Raw genomic sequence first — 6,691 nt, 5'->3', positions numbered from 1 at the left:
AACCTTAAGACTTAACATTAAGACTTAACCCTGAGACTTAACCATAAGACTTATCCTCAAGATTGTACTCTAAGACTTAACCCTAAGACTTAAGATGAAGACTTAACCCTAAGACTCAATCTATGAGATGTAAACTTAAGACTTAATTAACCCTAAGGCTCAATCTATGAGATGTAAACTTAAGACTTAACCTTTAGGAATTAACCCTGACACTTAACCTTAAGGCTTAACCCTAAGACTTAAGCTTAAGGTTTAAACTTAAGACTTATCCCTAAGACATAAGCCTGAGACTTAACCCTAAGACTTAACCTCAAGTTTAACTTCAAAACTTAACCCTAAGACTGAATCCTAAGACACAACTTGACCACGTAACCCTGAGACTTAACCTTGAGACTTTACCTTGAAATTTAACCCTGGGATTTAACCCTAAGTCTTAATGCTAAGACTTAACTTTAAGATGTACCATTAAGACTTAACCTTAACACGTAACCTTAAGATTTACACTCAATACTTAACCCTAAGACTTAACCCTATGATTTAAACTTAAGGTTAAACCTTAAGACAAAACTTGAAGACTTAATTCAAAGACTTATCCCTAAGACTCAACACTGAGACTTAAACCTAAGATTTAAGACTTAACCCTAAGACTTAGCCCCAAGACTTAAGTCTAAGACTTAAACTTATGAATTAAACTTTAGACTTAACCCTAAGACTCAAGCCATAAGACTTCACCTTAAGACTTAACCCGAAGACTTAACCTTAAAATTTAACCCTAAGACTGAACCCTAAAATATAACTTTTAAGACTTAACAATAAGACTGAACATTAAGACACAACCTTACGACTTCTACCCTGAGACCTAACCTTGAGACTTAACACTGAGATTTAACCCTAAGACTTAACTTGAAGATGTAACATTCGGACTTAACCTTAAAACTTAACCCTAAGTCTCAACCTTAAGAAGTAACTGGAAGACTTAACCCTGAGAATGAACTCTAAGACTTCAACTTAATAATTAACGCTCAGATATAACCCTCAGACTTAAACTTAAGAAATAACCCTAAGACTTAACCTTAATATTTAACTTGAAGATGTAACCTTAAGGCTTAACCCTAAACTTAACCCTAAGAGTTAACCTTAAGTGTTGACCTTACAGATTTAACCCTAAGAGTTAACCTTAGGACTGAAACGTTAAGACTTAACCCTAAGACTTATCCCCAAGACGTAACTCTAAAGAGTTAACCCTAAGACTTCAACTTGTGATTTAAACTTTAGACTGAACGCTAAGACTTAAAATTACGATTTAACATTAAGATTTAACCATAAGACTTAACCCTAAGACTTCAGGTTAAGTTTTAACCTTAAGACTCAACCCTGAGACTTAGTCGTGAAATTTATCCATAAGACTTATCCCTAAAACTGAAAACTGAGACCTAAACCTAAGATTTAACCTGAAGACTTAACCCTAAAACGTAGCCCTGAGACTTATCCTTGAGCTTTAACCTTGATACTTAATCCTGAGACTTAGCCCTAAGACTTATCCCCAAGGCATAACTCTAAGGCTTAACCCTAAGACTTAACCTTAAGGCTCAACCTTAAGACTTAACATTAAGACTTAACCATAAGACTTATCCTCAAGATTGTACTCTAAGACTTAACCCTAAGACTTAAGATGAAGACTTAACCCTAAGACTCAATCTATGAGATGTAAACTTAAGACTTAATTAACCCTAAGGCTCAATCTATGAGATGTAAACTTAAGACTTAACCTTTAGGAATTAACCCTGACACTTAACCTTAAGGCTTAACCCTAAGACTTAAGCTTAAGGTTTAAACTTAAGACTTATCCCTAAGACATAAGCCTGAGACTTAACCCTAAGACTTAACCTCAAGTTTAACTTCAAAACTTAACCCTAAGACTGAATCCTAAGACACAACTTGACCACGTAACCCTGAGACTTAACCTTGAGACTTTACCTTGAAATTTAACCCTGGGATTTAACCCTAAGTCTTAATGCTAAGACTTAACTTTAAGATGTACCATTAAGACTTAACCTTAAAGCGTAACCTTAAGATTTACACTCAATACTTAACCCTAAGACTTAACCCTATGATTTAAACTTAAGGTTAAACCTTAAGACAAAACTTGAAGACTTAATTCAAAGACTTATCCCTAAGACTCAACACTGAGACTTAAACCTAAGATTTAAGACTTAACCCTAAGACTTAGCCCCAAGACTTAAGTCTAAGACTTAAACTTATGAATTAAACTTTAGACTTAACCCTAAGACTCAAGCCATAAGACTTCACCTTAAGACTTAACCCGAAGACTTAACCTTAAAATTTAACCCTAAGACTGAACCCTAAAATATAACTTTTAAGACTTAACAATAAGACTGAACATTAAGACACAACCTTACGACTTCTACCCTGAGACCTAACCTTGAGACTTAACACTGAGATTTAACCCTAAGACTTAACTTGAAGATGTAACATTCGGACTTAACCTTAAAACTTAACCCTAAGTCTCAACCTTAAGAAGTAACTGGAAGACTTAACCCTGAGAATGAACTCTAAGACTTCAACTTAATAATTAACGCTCAGATATAACCCTCAGACTTAAACTTAAGAAATAACCCTAAGACTTAACCTTAATATTTAACTTGAAGATGTAACCTTAAGGCTTAACCCTAAACTTAACCCTAAGAGTTAACCTTAAGTGTTGACCTTACAGATTTAACCCTAAGAGTTAACCTTAGGACTGAAACGTTAAGACTTAACCCTAAGACTTATCCCCAAGACGTAACTCTAAAGAGTTAACCCTAAGACTTCAACTTGTGATTTAAACTTTAGACTGAACGCTAAGACTTAAAATTACGATTTAACATTAAGATTTAACCATAAGACTTAACCCTAAGACTTCAGGTTAAGTTTTAACCTTAAGACTCAACCCTGAGACTTAGTCGTGAAATTTATCCATAAGACTTATCCCTAAAACTGAAAACTGAGACCTAAACCTAAGATTTAACCTGAAGACTTAACCCTAAAACGTAGCCCTGAGACTTATCCTTGAGCTTTAACCTTGATACTTAATCCTGAGACTTAGCCCTAAGACTTATCCCCAAGGCATAACTCTAAGGCTTAACCCTAAGACTTAACCTTAAGGCTCAACCTTAAGACTTAACATTAAGACTTAACCCTGAGACTTAACCATAAGACTTATCCTCAAGATTGTACTCTAAGACTTAACCCTAAGACTTAAGATGAAGACTTAACCCTAAGACTCAATCTATGAGATGTAAACTTAAGACTTAATTAACCCTAAGGCTCAATCTATGAGATGTAAACTTAAGACTTAACCTTTAGGAATTAACCCTGACACTTAACCTTAAGGCTTAACCCTAAGACTTAAGCTTAAGGTTTAAACTTAAGACTTATCCCTAAGACATAAGCCTGAGACTTAACCCTAAGACTTAACCTCAAGTTTAACTTCAAAACTTAACCCTAAGACTGAATCCTAAGACACAACTTGACCACGTAACCCTGAGACTTAACCTTGAGACTTTACCTTGAAATTTAACCCTGGGATTTAACCCTAAGTCTTAATGCTAAGACTTAACTTTAAGATGTACCATTAAGACTTAACCTTAAAGCGTAACCTTAAGATTTACACTCAATACTTAACCCTAAGACTTAACCCTATGACGTAAACTTAAGGTTAAACCTTAAGACAAAACTTGAAGACTTAATTCAAAGACTTATCCCTAAGACTCAACACTGAGACTTAAACCTAAGATTTAAGACTTAACCCTAAGACTTAGCCCCAAGACTTAAGTCTAAGACTTAAACTTATGAATTAAACTTTAGACTTAACCCTAAGACTCAAGCCATAAGACTTCACCTTAAGACTTAACCCGAAGACTTAACCTTAAAATTTAACCCTAAGACTGAACCCTAAAATATAACTTTTAAGACTTAACAATAAGACTGAACATTAAGACACAACCTTACGACTTCTACCCTGAGACCTAACCTTGAGACTTAACACTGAGATTTAACCCTAAGACTTAACTTGAAGATGTAACATTCGGACTTAACCTTAAAACTTAACCCTAAGTCTCAACCTTAAGAAGTAACTTGAAGACTTAACCCTGAGAATGAACTCTAAGACTTCAACTTAATAATTAACGCTCAGATATAACCCTCAGACTTAAACTTAAGAAATAACCCTAAGACTTAACCTTAATATTTAACTTGAAGATGTAACCTTAAGGCTTAACCCTAAACTTAACCCTAAGAGTTCACCTTAAGTGTTGACCTTACAGATTTAACCCTAAGAGTTAACCTTAGGACTGAAACGTTAAGACTTAACCCTAAGACTTATCCCCAAGACGTAACTCTAAAGAGTTAACCCTAAGACTTCAACTTGTGATTTAAACTTTAGACTGAACGCTAAGACTTAAAATTACGATTTAACATTAAGATTTAACCATAAGACTTAACCCTAAGACTTCAGGTTAAGTTTTAACCTTAAGACTCAACCCTGAGACTTAGTCGTGAAATTTATCCATAAGACTTATCCCTAAAACTGAAAACTGAGACCTAAACCTAAGATTTAACCTGAAGACTTAACCCTAAAACGTAGCCCTGAGACTTATCCTTGAGCTTTAACCTTGATACTTAATCCTGAGACTTAGCCCTAAGACTTATCGCCAAGGCATAACTCTAAGGCTTAACCCTAAGACTTAACCTTAAGGCTCAACCTTAAGACTTAACATTAAGACTTAACCCTGAGACTTAACCATAAGACTTATCCTCAAGATTGTACTCTAAGACTTAACCCTAAGACTTAAGATGAAGACTTAACCCTAAGACTCAATCTATGAGATGTAAACTTAAGACTTAATTAACCCTAAGGCTCAATCTATGAGATGTAAACTTAAGACTTAACCTTTAGGAATTAACCCTGACACTTAACCTTAAGGCTTAACCCTAAGACTTAAGCTTAAGGTTTAAACTTAAGACTTATCCCTAAGACATAAGCCTGAGACTTAACCCTAAGACTTAACCTCAAGTTTAACTTCAAAACTTAACCCTAAGACTGAATCCTAAGACACAACTTGACCACGTAACCCTGAGACTTAACCTTGAGACTTTACCTTGAAATTTAACCCTGGGATTTAACCCTAAGTCTTAATGCTAAGACTTAACTTTAAGATGTACCATTAAGACTTAACCTTAAAGCGTAACCTTAAGATTTACACTCAATACTTAACCCTAAGACTTAACCCTATGACGTAAACTTAAGGTTAAACCTTAAGACAAAACTTGAAGACTTAATTCAAAGACTTATCCCTAAGACTCAACACTGAGACTTAAACCTAAGATTTAAGACTTAACCCTAAGACTTAGCCCCAAGACTTAAGTCTAAGACTTAAACTTATGAATTAAACTTTAGACTTAACCCTAAGACTCAAGCCATAAGACTTCACCTTAAGACTTAACCCGAAGACTTAACCTTAAAATTTAACCCTAAGACTGAACCCTAAAATATAACTTTTAAGACTTAACAATAAGACTGAACATTAAGACACAACCTTACGACTTCTACCCTGAGACCTAACCTTGAGACTTAACACTGAGATTTAACCCTAAGACTTAACTTGAAGATGTAACATTCGGACTTAACCTTAAAACTTAACCCTAAGTCTCAACCTTAAGAAGTAACTTGAAGACTTAACCCTGAGAATGAACTCTAAGACTTCAACTTAATAATTAACGCTCAGATATAACCCTCAGACTTAAACTTAAGAAATAACCCTAAGACTTAACCTTAATATTTAACTTGAAGATGTAACCTTAAGGCTTAACCCTAAACTTAACCCTAAGAGTTCACCTTAAGTGTTGACCTTACAGATTTAACCCTAAGAGTTAACCTTAGGACTGAAACGTTAAGACTTAACCCTAAGACTTATCCCCAAGACGTAACTCTAAAGAGTTAACCCTAAGACTTCAACTTGTGATTTAAACTTTAGACTGAACGCTAAGACTTAAAATTACGATTTAACATTAAGATTTAACCATAAGACTTAACCCTAAGACTTCAGGTTAAGTTTTAACCTTAAGACTCAACCCTGAGACTTAGTCGTGAAATTTATCCATAAGACTTATCCCTAAAACTGAAAACTGAGACCTAAACCTAAGATTTAACCTGAAGACTTAACCCTAAAACGTAGCCCTGAGACTTATCCTTGAGCTTTAACCTTGATACTTAATCCTGAGACTTAGCCCTAAGACTTATCCCCAAGGCATAACTCTAAGGCTTAACCCTAAGACTTAACCTTAAGGCTCAACCTTAAGACTTAACATTAAGACTTAACCCTGAGACTTAACCATAAGACTTATCCTCAAGATTGTACTCTAAGACTTAACCCTAAGACTTAAGATGAAGACTTAACCCTAAGACTCAATCTATGAGATGTAAACTTAAGACTTAATTAACCCTAAGGCTCAATCTATGAGATGTAAACTTAAGACTTAACCTTTAGGAATTAACCCTGACACTTAACCTTAAGGCTTAACCCTAAGACTTAAGCTTAAGGTTTAAACTTAAGACTTATCCCTAAGACATAAGCCTGAGACTTAACCCTAAGACTTAACCTCAAGTTTAACTTCAAAACTTAACCCTAAG

Source organism: Falco punctatus, assembly GCF_963210335.1.
Source record: "Falco punctatus genome assembly, chromosome: 10".
Classification (NCBI taxonomy): Eukaryota; Metazoa; Chordata; class Aves; order Falconiformes; family Falconidae; genus Falco; species Falco punctatus.
The sequence above is the reverse complement of the archived record's forward strand: the minus strand, read 5'-3'. Positions refer to the sequence as shown.